This window comes from Podarcis cretensis, assembly GCF_951804945.1.
Source record: "Podarcis cretensis genome assembly, chromosome: 3".
NCBI classification, from domain to species: domain Eukaryota; kingdom Metazoa; phylum Chordata; class Lepidosauria; order Squamata; family Lacertidae; genus Podarcis; species Podarcis cretensis.
The window spans coordinates 93,230,350-93,251,456 of record NC_137172.1 but is presented as its reverse complement, the minus strand read 5'-3'; the positions used below and the strand labels follow the sequence as shown (position 1 = coordinate 93,251,456).

The window sequence follows — 21,107 nt, the reverse complement described above, 5'->3', positions numbered from 1 at the left end:
ATGGAATTTCATAGTAACACAGGGAAGGAGAGTATGAGGTTAACAAGTTCATGAGGGGGTTTGTCTTTTTCCTGCTGTGACACCAAAGGTGTATGTAAAAAGAGACAAGCTGGTGTGAAATGTATTAACAGCTTTTTTTCTCTGCAGCAGGTGGGAGGGGTTTACCACCAACGTTTGTTTCTGAGGAAGAAGGTGGGAGCATGTGAAAAAGGGGAAAGGGGCAGGGAGCGACACAAAAAAGGAGACCCAAAAATAGGAAATGCTTATTTTCTTTTTTTACATGTGACTCCACGCAGAGGTGATTTTTTGCACTCACATTTATTCTCACTGTACAACAAGGGGGGGGGGGGAGAGAGAAAAGCACTCTCTTAACAACATGGGAGTGGGATGCGTAAAACTAACTTGGGCAATTAAAAAAAACAATGATAAAAGTCAACTTCAAGTACGACGAGAGTCCAGTATAAAATATACAAATGTACGGGCAGGAAAATGGGGTACTAGCAGAACAGAGCTAATATTATAGGGAAGCTCCCACAATGTGAAAGGTTATGACTTATGGCAGGAATGGGCAGGTTTGCAGGGCTTACTTTGCCTTTACCGCCTCTCCCCACCTAAACCATCCTGGGCTCTGCGTTCATCATCTGAGGCCCTTTTTTGTGTGCCTCCTTCACATGAGGTGCAGAAGGTGGCAATACAAGAACAGTCCTTCTCTGTAGTGGCTCGCTGTTTGTGGAATATATATATTTTAGGCGCCAGGTGAAAACATTCCTCTTCAACCAGGCCTTTGGCTGATTGCTATTCTACAGACGTTTAAACATGCCTGTAGGAAGCGAGTAAGGGATGTGGGTGGCGCTGTGGATTAAACCACAGAGCCTAGGACTTGCCGATCAGAAGGTCAGCGGTTCAAATCCCCGTGACGGGGTGAGCTCCCGTTGCTCAGTCCCAGCTCCTGCCAACCTAGCAATTCGAAAGCACATCAAAGTGCAAGTAGATAAATAGGTACCGCTCTGGCAGGAAAGTAAACGGCATTTCTGTGCACTGCTCTGGTTCACCAGAAGCGGCTTAGTCTTGCTGGCCACATGACCCGGAAGTTGTACGCCGGCTCCCTCGGCCAATAAAGCAGGATGAGCGCCACAACCCCAAAGTCGGTCACGACTGGACCTAATGGTCAGGGGTCCCTTTACCTTTTACCTTAGGAAGAGAGTGGCTATTGTTTTGCTGTTTTGTTTTAATGATTTACTGCTTTTTATACTGTGTTTTTATTCCACGAACCTCCCTAAGACCTTACGATGAAAGGCAGTACATAAATCTAACAAACAAATAAAATAAAAATAAATAAAATAAAATAAACCCTCCTTGTGGAACAACTAGAGCCAGGTACAAATGGCAGATGCTTACAAATAATGAAAATTCTGAGCACATGCATTGGTTTTGAGTACAGCAGACCCACAACTTACACGTATTTAACTTGTGCGCATTCAGCTCTACATGCTTGGCAAATTAAAAAGAAAAATAGAAAGGGGTCGGGTGTCCAGGAAAAAGGCTTTGACAATTCTACTGGCCATTGCACCCAATGTGTTTTGACTATATGGGATTTTAGCTTTATGCGCTATCCCTGGAACATAAACTGAGAGTCTCTTGTACCCAAACAAATAGAGCCTACGGTCCTTCTACACAAAAAAACCAGTCCTGCTACCCCAAGCTTTCAGCAGTATAATTTCAGGAGGTGAAATCACATGTATACGTGCCATTTTGTTGCTGCACTTGCTAAACAGCTAGAAGTCAAGATTACTGTGAATCACTGCCCACCGTTGTGCTTCAGGACAAGGAGAGGTTGGTTTGTGGCCACAGCTAAATTCTAACAGCTGCCCAAAGAGAGAGAAGGGGCCCCAGCAGTCAGACTAAGATACAGCTGTACATTTTAAAAGAAAAGTGGGTACAGTACACAGCCAGTGAGATTTCTCCTCCTTCCAGGAGTAAAGTGAAACATAGCAAAAATACTGAAATCTTACTGAAGCACACGAGATCCATATAACATGAACAGGATCCATATACATGAAGAAAACTGAAAGTCGACACACCCAACAAGAGTTTGGGTTCTCCTGTTGAGGACACAAGAGGAAAGAAGACGCAATGCTTGAAGCCGGCAATGGCTCTCTTTTAAAGCGAAGCAATTCTAATTGTGCAGGATTTGATTGCATTGCTCGAACATTCTCTGTTTGCCTTGTCCCTCTAGTATGGCCTGGTACAAGACAGTAAGCTGTCTGGGAAATGGATTTTTCCATCTCTTTGCCATTATATTGATGAAGATCCTGGAACACAAGAGCCCTTGTTGGCACCGCAAGGCAATACCATGACCCAAATAAATAGCAACCATTAGGAAGGATCCCAGCCACATTACCAGCTCATGACACCCCTTCCTTGGGGGGGGGGGCGGGGGGAACCTCTTTTTGTATTTGAAAACTTCTGTGAAGTCTTAACTGCCAAATGAAACCTTGTTTTGAAAGCTAAGGCGATTTTAACCCTCATGACTAAAGGGGAGGATGCAGGTTATATGGAGGCAGAATTAACTCTGCCAGCTCCTGTCTTTCTAAAAATAATTTTCAGAAAACGCTTTTAAATCCATCGGAGCTTCTAAAACATAGCCATAATTTGGAGTAATACTGTAATTAGTGGCAATTTGCTCCATACGGTGAGCAAGAGGAATGGGGAATGTGTCGTGCATACAAGCCTACACAGTAGTTTCAGATGCTTCTGAAATTTTTACTACAGCCTTAGTGAAATGACAGCCATACACTGCTCTCATCCAAAACCTGACCACCACTTTGAATAAAGGACAGAACCACTGAAAGTTAACACAAATCGCTATGTACACAAACACGCCCTTTCCCAATTCGACCGGCAAGCTCAAGAAACCATATACTGTGCGCAGCTTAATTTCACGTGCAAAACATCCGAATTCCAAAACTGAGAATGGGGAAGGGCACAAAACGTACAGCAAGAGCAAATATTCAACTTATAGCTAGATCAGGCATCCCCAACTTTCGGCCCTCCAGATGTTTTGGAATACAATTCCCATCATCCCTGACCACTGGTCCTGTTAGCTAGGGATCATGGGAGTTGTAGGCAAAAACATCTGGAGGGCCACAGGTTGGGGATGCCTGACCTATATCTTTCCATATGCATTAAAAATGTCATGTGAAGCAGGCCCAATCGCAGTATCCAATCTTGCAGTTGAGTTGGAGCAGTGCTGTTGGGACAGAATACAAGGCGTTCCAACCAGCTCTGGGCGGGGAAAGGTTTGGATGACGGAAACAAAACGTCGCCTCCTCGCCAGCTACCACCATCCAAACTGAACTTGCATGCACACACCCCTGCAGCTGCTTTAAAGTAGAAACAAAAATGTATCCGGAATCATGGATTTACCACATGTGGTCTTTTGGATGCGGTTGGACTAAGACTTGGAACATCTCTGGCCACTAGGCATGCTGGCTGGTGCTGATGTGAGCTGCAAGCCCCTTGCCCCAGATGCAAGGTGCACTTTTGACCACTTTCAAACCGCTATCCATTTTTTAACCTGAAACTGTTCTTAACCTGAAGCACCACTTTAGTTAATGGGGCCTCCCGCTGCCGCCGTGCTGCCAGAGCACAATTTCTGTTCTCAACCTGAAGCAAAGTTCTTAATCCAAGGCACTATTTCTGGGTTAGCGAAGTCTGTAACCTGAAGCGTATGTAACCTGAAGCATATGTAACCCGAGGTACCACTGTACTTTTATTTGTGTTAATGCTTAAGCTGTATTTATCTTTTTCCAATGAGTGTTTCATTCCGGCAGACGGCAGGTCTGTCATCAGAATACAGATGGAACATCTTTCTGAAAGGACTGCACCATGTACTCATTCTGAGAGGACTGCACCATGCGCCCTTCCTAAATACAAGTACTGGTTCTTCTTCCCCAAGCTTTGTACATCCATTCCTTTCGTGTTACCTTGGCATTCCCTCTTACCTACTGCCCCTCACGATATTGCTTTAGGCACCTGCTGATGAACACCTTGCTGTTCGGGAAGCAGGTTCAGGAACACATGGATTTAGCTACCTAAATTGGTTTCAGCTTTTTCCATTGATTTGCTATTTGTTTCTTCACGATGATGGTTTTACATATATTTGTTTACATAATTTATAAGCAAAGACATTTATGAACACCCACGCAATCCACCCCTTTTCTATGGTAGGTCCTCCCCAGAGTTTGGTGGCATCATTACGCGGGGTTATCACAGGAGCCACATAGTTGCCGCTCAAAAGAGTGCTATTCAACTGACTGCACACAGAAAGAGGCGCATTAGGCGGCCAACAACCATAGCTTGATTGCAATGATATGAACGCAGTTTAAAATGTATGCCGCTTATTTATTTTTTTGCCAGGCCTGAAATATCGCCACAAAGAACATCAGCAGGGTCAAAGCAGCTGGATACCACTGGTCCACACAATCAGATGCTGGCAAAAAACCTATCCAACCAATATATGACCTCCTTATATCGCAGAGAGAAGGATAACAAAAATGAGAATCGATACCAGCAAGAGGGCATCCTATGCTGCAGGTGAGGGGAGAAAACCAGGCAGAACCGAAACCAGATTTTAACCGATAAAAGGCCAATCCACCCTCAACAGGGTGGGGGGTGGTAAAGAAGGAGTATCAGAGGCAAAACAGCAAAAGTCCGCCTTCCCCAAGATCCACAACAGGCATGGACCATCAGTCCCATATCATAGAATCATAGAATCGTAGAGCTGGAAGAGTCCCATGGCTCACCTAGTCCAAGGCAGGAACTTGGCTTAAAACTAGGAGCGGGTGGGTTGCCGGAAAGGCACGTGAGAAGGCATCGCCATCTCTTTAATCCCTTTAGCAAGCCTTCCGTCCAAATCACAGTTCAAGCCGAGGTCACGGAGGAAGGAAGGAGACGCGGCAGCAGGTGCCTTTCGCCACCCGGGCTCAGCAACCCCCACCGCCCTGCGCGCGTTTCGTTTTGGAGGAACGCAGTGGGCGCTTACTCGCGAGTAAACGCGGCCGCGCTTGGGATTCACGGGCGGGGCGCGGGGCAACCAAATAATCCCCGGGGTGCCAACGTGAATAAAATGTGGAAGGAAACATCGCGCCATCGATCACATGACGGGGCGCACCACCCACACCATTTGGGGACCCAAATTTTATTTGGGGGGGGGGACGGCAAAGGGCCCTCGGCCCCTAGGAGTTAGTTCCTACGATCCCAGGGAAGGAAAGAGCAAGGCGAAAAAGGATAGAAACAAAAACAGGCCCGGGAGGAAAGGGAGAGACGTTGGGAGATGCCCAAACCCCGCTCGAGGCAAGAGCCACCCTGCTGGCCGGTGGCACCCCAGCGCGCGCTCCCCCCAGCCCGCCTTCCAGCGCAGCTCCGCCGCAGGCCGGGCCCCTCCTCCCTCCCTCCCTCCCTCCCTCCCTTTCTTCCTCCCTTCCATCCAACGCCCCGCTTGATTCCCAGTCCGGAAAGCGGTGGCTCCGGGTGCGCCTCCCCGCGCCAAACCTCGCTGCGCCGTGCGCCCCGCGCGCCCTCACCGGCTCCTGGCGCGCTCCGCGCTCCTCCACGACACCGCAGCAGTCAGCGGAGCACTCAGCAGCCGTGCCCAGCCAGGCTCCTCGGAAAGAGGAGCCCACCCAGCTCCGCCAGGGAGAAAAGGGAAGAGGAGGCGGCCGAAAGAGGGAGGAGAGGCGGGCGGGACACTCCCCGCGAGCCGCTTCTCCTCGTCCTCCGGCGCGCTCGTCGGCGAGGGGAGGCGCTCCGGATTGCCTGTCAGCGATGGAGCGCCGCCGCAGCCCGTTGCCAAGGCAGAGTGGGCTTCTCCTCCTCGGCAGGCGATCTCTCACTCTCACTCCCTCGCACACAAATACGGACAGCTAACCCCCCTCCCCCACCTAGTGTCCGGGTTTCTTGGCAACAGAAAGGCGCAAGGCGGCAAACTCCATGGGATTAATTTAATTAACATTCTATTTATTAAATGTGTAGGTAGGTAAAGGTAAAGGACCCCCGGATTAAGTCCAGTCAAAGGTGCAGCACTCAGCCAGTGTTTGTTCACAGACAGCTTTCCGGGTCATGTGGACAGCACGACTAAACCGCTTCTGGTGCGACGGGATACCTGACGAGTGCCAGAGTGCACGGAAACACCGTTTACCTTCCTGCCACAGTGGTACCTATTTGTCTACTTGTGCTGGTGTGCTTTTGAACACCGTTTACCTTCCTGCCACAGTGGTACCTATTTGTCTACTTGTGCTGGTGTGCTTTTGAACTGCTAGGTTGGCAGGAGCTGGGACAAAGCAATGGGAGCTCACCACCGTCACAGGGGATTCAACCCGCTGACCTATCCATCAGCAAGCCCAAGAGGCTCAGTGGTTTAGACCACAGCGTCCCCCACATTAAATTTGTATACCGCCCTATACTCGTGGGGCTCGGGGTGGTTCACCACACAAAGCAGGGCCAAAACTAGGCTTTATTTCACCCAGGACAAAGACCCAGTTTGGCACCACCCATGTGCGCATTTTATACCCTCCAACATTTCTCTGATGCAAATAGGGAGTCCTATTCAATAATAATAATACCCCACCCATCTGGCTGGGTAGCCCCAACCACTCTGGGCGACTTCCAACATATATAAAACATACTAAAACTTAGGGTTGCAAATGTCAGGAATTTAATGGAGATGCTGAAGCTGCAAGCAGCGCCTGGTCAAAAATCTTCAAAAACAGCTCAAAAACGTCTGGTTTTGCAAAAAAAAAAAGAAAGAAAGAAAGCTAAAGAACTTTTCTGTCCAGATTTTCAGTTTTTGAAATATGGCAACCCTAATTAAACATAAAAACCCCTTCCCTATACAGGGCTGCCTTCAGATGGCTCGGGGGCCACATGACGTCTAGTCAACATTTCAATGAAAGGGAAGATATGACCAGTGAATAGAATGCCGATTGTCAATGTTGACCCCCTTAGATTGTCATATAGTTCTGGCAGCCCACAGTTGAAAGCAAGTCTGACAGCTGTTTACAAACCCTTCACTACATGGTTTCGCTGGGAAGGACTAGGCAGATATATGCCAGCTTGTAATATGTGAGATAAGAAGGGCAGCCTCCAGCATACAATGGGCCCAGAGCCAAATGCCATCTAGCTCGGAGATGATTACGCAGCTCAACATAATCTCCTTATATAGCCTAAGATCAGAAGAAGAAAGGGGCAGAAGAAGCGCAACTCGGCTGATTTGGGATGTGGGATTGGTGTGCTGCATTAGGAGCAGGAGCCGGGAACCAGCATATGAGTGTGTGAACATCACCAGCCTTTTCTCCCCAATTATATTTTGTTAAGTTTCAACCCTGGGCGTAGCAGCTGCCCCCCCTCCCTGATCAAGTAAACAAATAAAAATACTTAACAAACCAGTTCTGTGTTGTCTATTATTTTACCTGTGCATTCTTCTTTGGTTGGAACTTCTTATTCCTCCCATTTCTGTGCATATAGAATCCTAGCTGGTGCTGTTACATACATAAACAACTTTTGATTTTAAATAAATAAATAAATTCTGCCCCTATAATCCCTAACAGAAGTACTTCGGGCCCTTTTGATATACAGTGGTATCTCGGGTTAAGTACTTAATTCGTTCAGGAGGTCCATTCTTAACCTGAAACTGTTCTTAACCTGAAGCACCACTTTAGCTAATGGGGCCTCCCGCTGCTGCCGTGCTGCCGGAGCACGATTTCTGTTCTCATCCTGAAGCAAAGTTCTTAACCTGAACCACTATTTCTGGGTTAGCAAAGTCTGTAACCTGAAGCGTATGTAACCTAAGGTACCACTGTACTCATTTTAAACATGTTTCTTTCTTTTCTTTTCTTTTGGCCTCGTCATGTATCATTTCTAAAAATACCCTTGCTTTCTTGCAAGTCCACCACATGTGTGTGGGTGGGACCCCCCTCAGCCTGTTTGCAGAACATCAGCAGCCTAAGAGGCCTAAAGAAGTGAGGAAAGTGGCGGGTGCTTGCAGAAACTATTTCCCTGCTATTAGCATCTGCATTAATCACCCGTGAAAGGAAGTTCCAGTTCTCCACACATCAGCAAAGTTTTCCTCATTTGGTTCTGGGGGTTTCTCCCGGGTTTCTTAGCCTGGGTTTCCCCCGAGTTCCTCATTCTGTATTCTTCTTTGCCTGGTGTGGATTTCCCCTGGATTTCCTTGGCCAGGAACTCCTTATACAGCATCACGATTCCCATACATTTGGCCCTTTGGCAAGTCTTGCATGCCTGCGGTTCTGGCTGATCCGCTCTCCCCTATTAACATGTCAGAAGTGAGCTCTCTGTAAACTTCACAGAGTAGGCAAGGCAACTCTTTATTAGAAAAAAAAACAACAACCCCAGGATCTGCTCAGATAACCAGGTCTAACAAACACAGCAACTCTCTTTCTTCACAAATGCCTAAATCTCCTCCTCTCCAGCGTTTTCCCCAAGCAATCTGAGACTGTGCCAACATGCCTACCTGCCTGTGCTCCTCTCCCTTCATTCCTCTGGGAGAGGGGAGGGGAGCTTGTTGTAGCAGAAGGGGGAGACCCCCCTGTGCTTCTTCATCAGCCTCTGGGCATCCCTTCTCTCCCGCTTCCGTTTCTGATTCTGGACTTCTCTCTAGCACAGACTCTCCCTGCTCACTAAACCCTGTCACCTCTTCAGCTTCAGATACCCCCCCCCTCTCAGTCTTCTCCCTCTGACCATTCATTGTCGTCCCACCCCCTGGGCTCCGAGCCTTCTTCCTTTGGGGGTTCCCCAGCTGATGCCTTCAACCATTCCTCTGTGTCCAACCAGTCCATGACGTAACATTTCCCAGCCGTCAGCACAGTAGGTTGCACACTTGCAGCAGATAGCTGTTGGAAACAGCATTTGTTTAAGCATCTCGTCTCCCACACAAAACCATTACCATGCACCATGAAGTGATCACAGCAAACCTGTTTGCAGAAATATAACATCAAACCCCACAGATGCCATGGAACGTACCTATGGGAAATAACAGAGACTAAAACAAGATGCCTTCACAAACAAACAGAGAAGGAGCTAAAAATATTGCCTATCGGAACCTTCCACATTGGAACCATGGGAAATAATTGTGCCCTACGAAGGGCTATTTCTATATATCCCACATTAAGCAATGACAGAATCTCTATTGTATAAGTAAAGTACACTTGACCAAAAATACAGTTATGCAGTGCAATGATAAGGACAGCCGTCCTGGGCATTTTGACATTTCACAAAATATATTTGGTTACAGGTAAAAGAGATTTCACAAAAACTGGGCAACAACCTTCACATTCTTAATACGATCACCAGTTGCCGAGATCTCATATTTACTCAGATCCTGTTAATATTACTAGGCTACCAAAATGATTTCAGCTTCTTGGTGGAAACGCATTTTCAGTTGCATGGTAACCTTGGCAACAGTATTATATTTTTGGATCCCTAACAATGTATTCTGTTTATTGTAATCAAGTGATTTCAAGATGCTAGCTCTGGGCCACAAATATAAGATCAGAGATTTGAGCGCATGGCTAAAATTTACTTTAGACATATGAATATTTTTAATGGGATTTGTTTGTGTGCATTCCTGCACACATATATACATATCTTACATACCCATTAAAAATCAGGTCACTTTAACAAGTTCTTTTCTATTTGAGCAGGAATAAATGTGAATATTTACTGCTTACCATACCTTTTTTCAAATACAGGACACCCAAGCAACAGATAATTTAGATCCCATCTAGCAACCCAGCCAAATGGGCAGGGGATCATCATCATCACAATTTATTTATTATTATTCATATTGTTACACTGGTAGTTGCAAAAAAGTGTGTCAGTGCTTTATTCAGAGAACCATCTGTAGAATTAATAGAAGTATAAAATTAGTATGTGAGCATGCAGATCCTTTTCTTAACCTATGGAAGTTTGAAAATGTATGCCTTTGTTAGAATCACAATGTGACCACAACATCAGAGCCATGCATATTACAGCTGATAGCCAACACTGCAGTAGAATGATCTCTGGTGGGATTGTACGTCTGCCGTCTTGCACTGCGGGAAGAGGAGCATTGATTTAGGGTGTACTGATCTGACATCACACCACAATGCCACAATGAAACAATGGCAGGGAGAAGAGCATCACCTTTTGAAAAGTAGCTGCCCAAAATGATTTAATAATATCTTGGCTACCTTGCCTTACAATGACAGATAATCTATACGCCATGTGTGCTTTTGAAAGAAGAACTCTGTGTCTATTTCTGATTCCATTTTATATTTTTAAAGGAACATTTTGCATGCTTTTAATCCTAGCACAATAGATTAAAAGGGTTTGCTGGAACGATGTTTTCTACCTTTGAGAGATCTACAGACAGAAAAGACATACTTGATGGAAAACATTAGCCAAAGATGGAGAATTTCAGAAAGTTTGAGTTATGCAGTAACATAACTTGTTCTTTTGATGTTGCAACAACAAAGTAATTTGAGTTTTGCCTCCTTGCAGGCGATCAACCTACAGCCTTCTCACAGGTAGCAAAGTGAGGTTCAATCGCTGGTGAACGTTCATAAGTTACCAAGCAAACGAGGGAAAAGGCAGAAAATAGCTCTATTATTTTTCTGAGCACCTGCCTGGTGTCAGCTTCAATGGAAAAGACCCTTTCAGTAATGGATACCCTAACTGAGACAGGTGGTAGCAGCTTCTGGTCGTGCAATTGATACAGGTACTGTCAAGAACTGCACTGCAATGTTTATTCAAGTACCATGGAATTGGCAGGATAGCACATCTTCTGATGCAGCTGGGGACTCATATATAGGCCATATGTTGTTCTTCCGTCAAGCTGGGTCAGGGCCAGAATTTCCACATGGATTGCAAACATCTGTGCCACTTATAGCAGCTCAAAACCTCCACATTGCAATGCCTGAATTCACTTCAGTGTAACTGATATCAGCAGAGGACCTGGAGAATTTGATGGTGGAAAACATGGCCGTAACGTGGCTATATCTATCATAGCAAAAAACCCGAAAATGTCTGGGAAGGTAGGGTAAAATGTTTGCTGAAATTTTAGGATGTTTATTCCAAGGATGAGTACAAAACCTATGTATGTTCTGGTTTGGTTCTTTAACTGCAGCTTACCTCCCCTGGCCTGTAAACACACAGATACACAAAACAGGAAAGGAAAGAATAAACTTCCACTCCCAGAGTATATATATATATAAAATTCTCCCATACTTTCTGACATCATCTCTCACGCCCATGAATAGAAGTACCTCAAAGTAAACCAGACAGATTTTCAGCCTGTGGTGTAGTGGTTAAGAGCGGTAGACTCGTAATCTGGTGAACCAGGTTCACTTCCCTTCTCCTCCACATGCAGCTGCTGGGTGACCTTGGGCCAGTCACACTTCTCTGAAGTCTCTCAGCCCCACTCACCTCACAGAGTGTTTCTTGTGGGGGAGGAAGGGAAAAGGAGAATGTGAGCCGCTTTGAGACTCCTGAAGGGTAGTGAAAGGCGGGATATCAAATCCAAACTCTTCTTCTTCTTCTTCAACAGCAGCTGCAGCTTGAAGTGGTACAGAGCAATTATAGGTAGGTTATAATTAAGCTACCATGACTGCAATCACTGAGTTGCATTGGACATAGTTGAAGGAGATCATTCCATCCGTGCAAAGCCTTTCTACTTGCCTGATGGAATCACCTCCCCTTTCCTCCTCTCTGGCACCACCTTGCTATTTGGAAGGTTTCCCCCACCATCTCGAGCAGATTTGGGGAGGGCATGTGAGCCGGGAGCAGAGGGGGAAATCCAGTTGTGCTAGGAGGAATTCTGGCACTGATCTCTGCTGGGAATAAGTCTCATTGAACTCAGCGGGACTTGTTTCTAAGTCAAGAAGAGACATGAGACTCTTAATCTAACAGTCATGGGTTCAAGTTCTGCTCTGGGTGAAAGATTCCTCCATTACAGGGGGCTGGACTGGATGAGTCTCGTGGTCCCTTCCAGCTGTACAAGTCTATGATTGCACTCAGTGGTAAGAGTTGGTTGCTGGGTGTCTTCCAAGGCAAATCTAATCACAGCTGTGTCTTCCTTTTTGCTTTGCTTTCTCAAACTTTCTACTTCCTGCGTTAGGGTTCCTATATCGCCAAATTTGCTGTGGTCGATCCCTGAAATGGGCAGAGTCTATCAAACAGGAGTGAGAGTACAATAAGAATAGGATACCCCTTTCCCGGAATGAACTTCCTCCTACACAGTCATTACATTTGTCATGCTAACGTTCCATATCCTGACCATGTGAACCTCACCTCACCAGGAAACACATGTCCTTGTGCTCTTGTCATTCTAACAAAACAAAAATAATTAAACCAGCCAACTCTTATGTGTATTGTGTTTTTTGACAAGATGATGCATCCGCGAATCACAGAGAGAGGCTGAGGAGAGAGAGATGCACATTCAGTGATACATTTTTTCACGGTGGAAGCTTCTGATTTTCTTGTGGTACACATCTTCCTGGTATACATCTTCGCCCCCAATTTATCTGTGCCCTTTCTGTGTCACTCTCCTAGCTGCAAAAAGTGTGGTGTGTGCGTTTTGTAAGTGGATTTGTCGAGCTGCAGTCACAGAGTCCCTTGATCCACTTTGCACAAAACCTAATGTTCTGGTGTGCGATTGAATCACTCCCACAAAGTCCTGACAGTCTGGAGGCGCTAAGAGACAGCAGTCCTATACAAGGTATAAATATAGACTGAAGCTCTCTTCACATGCAAACTGTGAATCTGGATGCACTAGATGTGCACATTTTAACCCACACCAAAAAAGAAAAAGGGGGGGGAAAGGAACATGCAAAATATGCCTGAATTTTCTCTCTCTTTCTCTCTTCAAGTCTAATACTAAAGCAAGCAAGCTCTGTTGCTAATTGGCCTCTTACCATATATGCATTCTTATTCACATTGCATAGATACGGGCAAATTGTTCAGACTCCTCTATGACCTTTAGAAAAGGCAGCAGCAAGGTAGCAATCATCTTGTTTCATCCAAAATTAGGGTTAAATTTAGGTGCATGGCAAATAGCGCCATCTGGTGGAAATGATAGGATTTGTAAATCACTTTGCCCTTTTTTAAACTTCATTAACTAGGCTTTTTTGTTTTGCTTTGTTTTGATGTGGACAGGCTGCTTGGACGAGTGAAACCAACCACCTGTCTCCTTGATCCTTGCCCATCCTGGCTTATAAAAGCTAGCCGGGAAGGGCTGTGCGATGGGCTTCGCGGGGTGGTGAATGCTTCTCTCTGTGAGGGAGCCTTCCCAGACCCACTGAAAGAGGTGGTTATCAAACCGCTTCTTAAAAAACGATCTTTAGATGCTGCCAATATGGCCAACTATTGCCCAGTCTCAAATCTTCCATTCTTGGGCAAGGTGATTGAGCGAGTGGTTGCTGAACAACTCCAGGCACGTCTGGAAGAAGCGGACCATTTGGATCCCTTCCAGTTGGGATTCAGGCCTCATCATGGGACTGAAACTGCCTTGGTCGCACTGGTCGATGATCTCTGGCGGGCTAGGGACAAAGGTGAGAGCTGTTTCCTATTTCTGCTGGATCTCTCAGCGGCATTTGATACCATCGACCATAACATCCTTCTGGACCGTCTTGAGGGGCTGGGAGCTGGGGGCACTGTCATACAGTGGTTCCGCTCCTTCCTCCTGGGCCATGTTCAGAAAGTGGTGGGGGGGGGATGAGTGTTCAAACCCATGGGCTCTCACTTGTGGGGTGCCTCAGGGTTCTGTCCTCTCCCCCATGCTTTCCAACTGGGAGAGATCATCAGGAGGTTTGGGCTGGGTGTTCATAAGTATGCAAATGATACCCAGCTCTACCTCTTTTTCAAATCAGAACCAGTGAAGGCGGTGAAGGTCCTGTGTGAGTGTCTGGAGGTGGTTGGAGGATGGATGGCGGCTAACAGATTGAAGTTGCATCCTGACAAGACAGAAGTACTGTTTTTGGGGGACAGGAGACGGGCGGGTGTGGAGGACTCCCTGGTCTTGAATGGCGTAACTGTGCCCCTGAAGGACCAGGTGCGCAGCCTGGGAGTCATTCTGGACTCACAGCTGTCCATGGAGGCGCAGGTTAATTCTGGGTCTAGGGCGGCTGTTTATCAGCTCCATCTGGTATGCAGGCTGAGACCCTACCTGCCCGCGGACTGTCTCGCCAGAGTGGTGCATGCTCTGGTTATCTCCCACTTGGACTACTGCAATGCACTCTATGTGGGGCTACCTTTGAAGGTGACCCGGAAACTACAACTAATCCAGAATGCAGCAGCTAGACTGGTGACTGGGAGTGGCCACCGAGACCATATAACACCGGTCTTGAAAGACCTACACTGGCTCCCAGTACGTTTCCAAGCACTATTCAAAGTGTTGGTGCTGACCTTTAAAGCCCTAAACGGCTTTGGTCCAGTATACCTGAAGGAGCGTCTCCACCTCCATTGTTCTGCCCGGACACTGGGGTCCAGCGCCAAGGGCTTTCTGGTGGTTCCCTCGTTGCGAGAAGCCAAGTTACAGGGGACTAGGCAGAGGGCCAATAGTGGCACCAGCCCTGTGGAACGCCCTCCCACCAGATGTCAAAGAGAAAAATAACTACCAAACTTTTAGAAGACATCTGAAGGCAGCCCTGTTTAGGGAAGCTTTTAATGTTTAATATGTTATTGTATTTTAGGGTTTTTATGGAAGCCGCCCAGAGTGGCTGGGGAAACCCAGCCAGATGGGCGGGGTATAAATAATAAATTATTATTATTATTATTATTATTATTATTATTATTATTATTATTTTGTTTTGTGTGTCAGGCACCAAAGTGTTTCAGATGCAAGCAATGCAAAAGAGAAGCTTTAAAAGTCACATGCTGAAAACCTTCTTATTTCACTGTGATTCAGATCTGGGTGGTGGTTGGTGCAGTAAAATGACTAAAATGCAACTTCAAGATTGAAGAGATGTTGCTTCTTAGGCTCAGTTGCTATTGTCGCTTTCCAAAAAAAGAAGAAGTTCAATTTAAATAAACGCAACACTATTTCAAGTAAAGGTGTTAGGGCAGGGTGATATGGTAAAAATATTTAGCAGCATATACCATATAAAAATGCTCTTTTTTCTTATTAACTATTCTCTAAAAAACAACAACTGGTGGATGCTTGTAACACACTGGGTGATGTTCAATGCCCTTCTTCCGTTAGCACAACATTTTGCTCTTTGTTACAGCACTGTCAGGCTAGAAATGTCTGGAGTGAAGAATTAACTCTTTATAGTCAGAAGTGCACTTACATGTTAGGGCATGTTCATCAGTCCTATGTCTCTCAAATATTCCTAGGGGTGCACCCATTGAGGCAGTGGCCACAACAGAGAGGCTGCACCCCCAACCTCAGCTTATTTATCTCCCCCACCCAAGCTGTGTGCAAGCAGGTGAAGACTGCGCCTGCATGTCACCTGCTTCTGCTCCTCCCTCTTCAATCCTCTCCTGGTCCTGGGAGAGAGTGTAGCAGGAGAGATGGTGACAGGAAAACTGCTCGTACACATGCTTTCTAGCAGAGCCATAGCTATGGGAGGGCTAGCCAGGTTTTTTGGCCTGGGTGAAACCTCCAGAGGGACACCAATGAGGCTCCCAGCCTCTGTGTGTGTGTGTGTGTGTGTGTGTGTACACAAATGCGTGCAAGGGGATGCCAATTGGGTGTTTGACCCAGGTGAAATAAAGCCTAGTTTTGCCCCTGTTTTCTAGGCATGGAGAAAGCTGAAATGTGAAATAAATAAATAAATAATAATAATGATAATAATAATAATAATAATAATAATAATAATAATAATAATAATAATAATAATTTATTATTTATACCCCGCCCATCTGGCTGAGTTTCCCCAGCCACTCTGGGCGGCTCCCAATCAAGTGTTAAAAACAGAACAGCATTAAATATTAAAAACTTCCCTGAACAGGGCTGCCTTAAGATGTCTTCTGAATGTCAGGTAGTTGTTTATCTCTTTGACATCTGATGGGAGGGCATTCCACAAGGCGGGCGCCACTACCGAGAAGGCCCTCTGCCTGGTTCCCTGTAACTTGGCTTCTCGCAGTGAGGGAACCGCCAGAAGGCCCTCGGCTCTGGATCTCAGTGTCCGGGCTGAACGATGGGGGTGGAGACGCTCCTTCAGGTATACAGGACCGAGGCCTTTTAGGGCTTTAAAGGTCAGCACCAACACTTTGAATCGTGCTCGGAAACGTACTCCTAGATGCTCTGCCACTGAGCTGAAATATATATTTTTTTAAAAAATGAAAAAAATTGTCTAAGAGCCCCTTAGAGACCAGCAAAAATCCTTCTCACACACGCAAACACTTTGAAGTATCGTTTCATACACTCCAACATTTCTCCAGTGAAAATAGGGATGTCCAATTCAATAATGATAATTTTACTATTTATACCCCATACATCTTACTGGGTTGCCCCAGCCACTCTGGGCAGCTTCCAATAGGGTTGCCATATATCCCCTTTTTCCAGAACACGTCCTCTTTTTTATAATGAGAGTAGTCATAGAGATCCATAGTTAAAAGTAGAAATTTTCAAATATGTCCTCTTTTTTGCTCTTCAAAATATAGCAACACTACATATATAAAAAATGATAAAACATTAAGCATTAAAAAAACCTTCCCTATACAGGATTGTGTTTTGGACGGTTCAGGGGTCAGATAACTCCATACCCTCCAACATTTCTCCAATGAAAATAGGGACATCCTAAGGAAAAGCAGGACATTTCAGGATCAAATCAGAAACCGGGACAGCTTCTCTAAATCAGGGACATCCTTGGAAAATAGGTACACGTGGAGGGTCTGTCGTTTCTGTCATGCTGTTGCTAGGATATTTTAGCTTGGCATCAACTGTTATCTCAAGGTTACTGCTTGTGAACTGCTTCCATTATTTGGCCAAGTTTTCAATCTAACCAACGTTTTCAAAATGAAAGGATAAGCCAGAATAAGGAGAAAGACCATGGTATGTGGTGTAAAAGCTTTATTGATCACTTCTTTGAATGTTCTCAATCCCAGAGCTGGGATCAAAGTAATAAAAAACAAATAAAGAGGGGGGGGAATACAAAAATTACAGAATCATAGAAACGGGACCAATAAACTAAATGATTTGATCCCGAGGTAAACAAGAATAAAGAATGAATACATCAATGTCATATATGTCACAAGCAAGCATTGAGTCACTATGTTGCCGAAAGCAGAAATTGGCCATTGCTAAATGGGATCTTGGATTTAATTTGACTTACAGTGTGAATATGAGCAGCATGCTTTTGTGGAAATTAAACTGTGGAGACAGAGGGAAATGCCAGTTTGGACTAAAATAGCAGAAGTATTGCATACAAGTGAAGTCTGTTTTTCTTTCAGCCTGACAGGTAAGATCCAGAAGATGGCAGTCACTCCACATAAAATATTTAAAGAGATGCTCAGGAGACAAAGTAACCAACTCTTCCTCTCTTTTTAACTGATAATTACCGTATTTTTTGCTCTATAAGATGCACCAGACCACAAGACACACCTAGTTTTTGGAGGAGGAAAACAAGAAAAAAAATATTCTGAATCTCAGAAGCCAGAACAGCAAGAGGGATCGCTATGCAGTGAAAGCAGCAATCCTTCTTGCTGTTCTGGCTTCTGGGATAGCTGCGCAGCCTGCATTTGCTCCATAAGACACACACACATTTCCCCTTACTTTTTAGGAGGGAAAAAGTGAGTCTTATAGAGCAAAAAATACGGTACTTTGATGTCATCATCTAAAAATCTTATCTGCCTGTAGCCAGCTTACATACTGGCTGCAGTTGGCTGAAACTGCAGTCTAGCAACATCTGGAGGGCCACAGGATGCTTCCAGCTCTTGCACATGCTCAAGGAAATCAGTGTTTGGCTGGTCTGAAAATCCAACTTCCTCTCCATTTCCTCTTTTCCGGGCAAAACATACGCAACTCCCTCAACCATTCCTAATAAAGCTCGGTGTCCAGACCCTTGATCCTCTTGGTCGTCCTCCTCTGCAAACGTTCCAGCTTGTGAACATCCTTCCTAAATTGTGGACACAGTATTGCAGGTGTGGTCTGACCAAGGCAGAATAGAAAGGGAAAAGGAAAAGACCCCTGACAGTTAAGTCCAGTTGCAGACAACTCTGGGGTTGCGGCGCTCATCTTGCTTTATGGGCCAAGGGAGCAGGCGTTTGTCTGCAGACAGATTTTCCAGGTCATGTGGCCAGCATGACTAAGCCACTTCTGGCGCAACGGAACACCGAAACAAGAGCAGCGCAGGGAAACGTCATTTACTTTCCCGCCAGAGTGGTACCTATTAATCTACTTCCATTTTTTGGCATGCTTTCGAACTGCTAGGTTGGCAGGAGCTGGGACCGAGCAATGGAAGCTCACCCCGTCGCAGGGATTCAAACTGCCGACCTTCTGATCGGCAAGCCCAAGAGGCTCAGTGGTTTAGAGCACAACGCCACCTGCATGAATAGAGCAGAATGGAGTGGGACTGTCACTTCCCTTGATCGGGACACTGTACTTCTCTTGATGCAGCCTTAGAATAGCATTCTCTTTCTTTGCTGCTGCATCACCCTGTGGACTCGTATTAAGCTTGTGGTCCACTCAGATCCCTAGATCCTTTTCACATGTACTACTAGCAAGCCAGGTGTGTGTCGTCCCCCCCCCCACTGGCAACCCATGCTGTGCCCTTGCATAGCTCTATGCAGTGCCTGATTTACATATAAGCTAAACAAGCTATAGCTTAGGGCCCCACTCTCTTGGGGGCCCTCCAAAAAAATAAAGGGGGAAAAATGGATGTACATTTCCAAAATATAAGATAAAAAACAAATAAAATAAAACCTCTATACAGCAACAGGGTTTTGTGTTGTGTAGGCTCCTATGATGTAAGTAATGGGCCCCGCCTGCTAGCCTGCTCCCTAAAATATCACTGGTTTGATCATATATATATATATATATATATATATATATATATATATATATGGTGCCCACATTCTGCATGGACTTTGCATTCTGCATGGACTTTTCAACAATTACTTTAGATACCTATTAGGTCCATAAATTACCATACAGTGGTACCTCAGGTTAAGAACTTAATTCGTTTTGGAGCTCTGTTCTTAACCTGAAACTGTTCTTAACCTGAGGTACCACTTTAGCTAATGGGGCCTCCCGCTGCCACCGGAACACGATTTCTGTTCTCATCCTGAAGCAAAGTTCTTAACCCGAGGTACTATTTCTGGGTTAGCGGAGTCTGTAACCTGAAGTGTCTGTAACCTGAAGCTTCTGTAACCCGAGGTACCACTGTATAGCATATATTCAAAGCAAAAAACAGCGGCAATTTGTTGTTGACAGAGGACAGCTGGACATATAAAGGGCCCCATTACCTTCAGTAGCTTAGGGCCTCATCAAACCTAAATCTGGTCCTGTATCTATGTCCCTTACATTGCATGGAGGCATACTGCCGAAGCGTCACCTCCTAATTTCTGCAGATCAAGGCACTGTTAAAGGCACAAGAGTACAGCCTTGCTGGGTTTTTTCCTGATCTGTCAGCAATGCTGGTGGTGAATGATTGCGTTCGACCAAAAAGATGTTTAAGAGAAGGGATGGAGCTGGGAGCTAGAATAGAGGGGAGAAGGAGGGTGGTGGTGTGGTATCAGTATAATTTACATCACTGTTGCTCTTCCTCTTTTGCTTTGCTAATATGACTTCCACGGTTTCCCCTGAAAGACGCTTTGTGCCTTTAACAGCTGCATGAAAGGCAGAAATTCAGCAGATAAGACTGTCCCTTGCCATGGAGCTGAAAGGGAAACTGTATCTTCTGAATGTTCCGTTTGCTGTGCAAGCAAAAATATAAATGAATGAATGAGTGCTCTGCCAGGCCCTATCTAGTTTGTGTACGTTAGTTAGTTATTATTATTTTTTATCAAACTGTTCTTTTTTATTTTTAAAAAAGTTGCAAAACCCATTGCACAAAACTAATTATCAACTTTTCTGACCTTGGAGATACTATGAGTACAACTCAGCAGATCTTAACCGTTGGTTTAACATTTAAGCTGTTCACCACTTTTTTTTCTTTCTTTCTTTTTTTTTTTTTTTTTTTTTTTTTGCTTCTGGACATTAATCTAGGAAAGAGAACTCGGATCTGCTGGCTGCTATGAATGGCTCCCTGGGTCATAAGGCCAGTGCTTTTTTTCCGGGGGGGGGGGAGAGACTCAGGGGTATGCATACCCCTAAACATTTTGTGAATCTAAGTTTGGCCTCATTGAGGGGCAGTATTTCAAGATGAGTAGGAAAATGAGAGTACGCCTAAACATTTTTTTTTGGGGGGGGGGGAGAAGCACTGTGTAAGGCCACCAGAAACCTATCAAAACCATTTACATATTTTTTTTGGGGGGGGGGAATCATGAATTTATAGAGAAGTGTGTAAAAATAGTTTTTTCCCATGGCTGTCGTCCTATAACCCTTGTCATGGAGTACTATCCATTTTTTATTGTTGTTATTATAATAATTGATTCTCCCGCAATCTTCTAAGCAGCCATCTAAAGGCAATTTACACATAAAGGTAAAGGTAAAGGTACCCCTGCCCGTACGGGCCAGTCTTGACAGACTCTGGGGTTGTGCGCCCATCTCACTTAAGAGGCCAGGGGCCAGCGCTGTCTGGAGACACTTCCGGGTCACGTGGCCAGCGTGACATCGCTGCTCTGGCCAGAGCCAGAGCCAGAGCCGCACACGGAAACGCCGTTTACCTTCCCGCTGGTAAGCGGTCCCTATTTATCTACTTGCACCCGGAGGTGCTTTCGAACTGCTAGGTTGGCAGGCGCTGGGACCGAGCAGCGGGAGCGCACCCTGCCGCAGGGATTCGAACCGCCGACCTTTCGATCGGCAAGCAAGCCCTAGGCGCTGAGGCTTTAACCCACAGCGCCACCTGCGTCCCATACAACACACATACAGTATCTCAAATGCATTTAGGATTGGAAAAAAAGCAAACGCTCATGGTAAAAAAGAGGCCCGTTTATCCAGATGGGAAATC

General features: G+C 45.5%; 1 protein-coding gene across 1 annotated transcript in view; it reads right to left on the bottom strand.

Annotated features, from left to right (window-relative positions):
* Nucleotides 1-5,844, bottom strand: part of CYRIA (CYFIP related Rac1 interactor A) — a 64,273-nt gene extending 58,429 nt beyond the window's left edge. Inside the window, 1 exon segment of the mRNA XM_079970576.1 lies at nucleotides 5,586-5,844. The gene's annotated coding sequence lies outside the window, so the exon portion shown is untranslated.
* Nucleotides 5,845-21,107: the final 15,263 nt, after the last annotated feature.